Consider the following 519-nt stretch of genomic DNA (forward strand, 5'->3'; position numbering starts at 1 on the left):
TCGGGGACTCTCTCCTGCCGAGTCCACGACCTCGCCTCTCCCGCATCCAGACTACAGGCCGCCCCGCCCCTCCTCCCCGCCGCGCCCCCCGCCCGCGTCTGAGAAGCAGCTCCAACCAGCAGCGTTAGTCAGCAAACGTGCCGGCGGCCACTCCCCCAGCCCCCGGACGCAGCCACAGGTACTGGCAGCTCCAGGGAACCGGGCTGCGCTCCGGGGACGGGACCGCGCCCGGGCAGGGTCTCTGTGCACCCCACCCTAGGTTCCACTGCCGCAGGGCTCTGGGGAGCGTGGGAACCCCTACCCCGCCGTGGCACGCAGCTCTCGTCCGGAAGTGCCCCGGTGAGGGCGACTCTGGCCAGGACTCTGGCCCGACTTGCGGTGGGAGCTTGGCCAAGTCGTTTAAACTCTCAGAGCCTCAGTCTGCGCATCTGCAAAACGGGGGCTGGGAGGCGCGAGGCTCGGATAAAAGGGGCGGGGGCAGTGAGGACGCCTCCTCCACTGCCAAGCCTCCCCGGGCCT

The 519-nt window shown here is 70.3% G+C and overlaps 1 protein-coding gene across 1 annotated transcript in view; it reads right to left on the reverse strand.

The window, feature by feature from the left end:
• The window catches only part of NGFR (nerve growth factor receptor), a 16,971-nt gene extending 16,788 nt beyond the window's left edge, over positions 1 to 183 (reverse strand). The window contains exon 1 of the mRNA XM_008063959.1: positions 161 to 183. The gene's annotated coding sequence lies outside the window, so the exon portion shown is untranslated. The remainder of the gene's footprint in view (positions 1 to 160) is intronic.
• Between the last annotated feature and the right edge of the window lie 336 nt (positions 184 to 519).

This window comes from Carlito syrichta, unplaced genomic scaffold, assembly GCF_000164805.1.
Source record: "Carlito syrichta isolate Samal-C Ts95f unplaced genomic scaffold, Tarsius_syrichta-2.0.1 Scaffold307155, whole genome shotgun sequence".
NCBI lineage: Eukaryota > Metazoa > Chordata > Mammalia > Primates > Tarsiidae > Carlito > Carlito syrichta.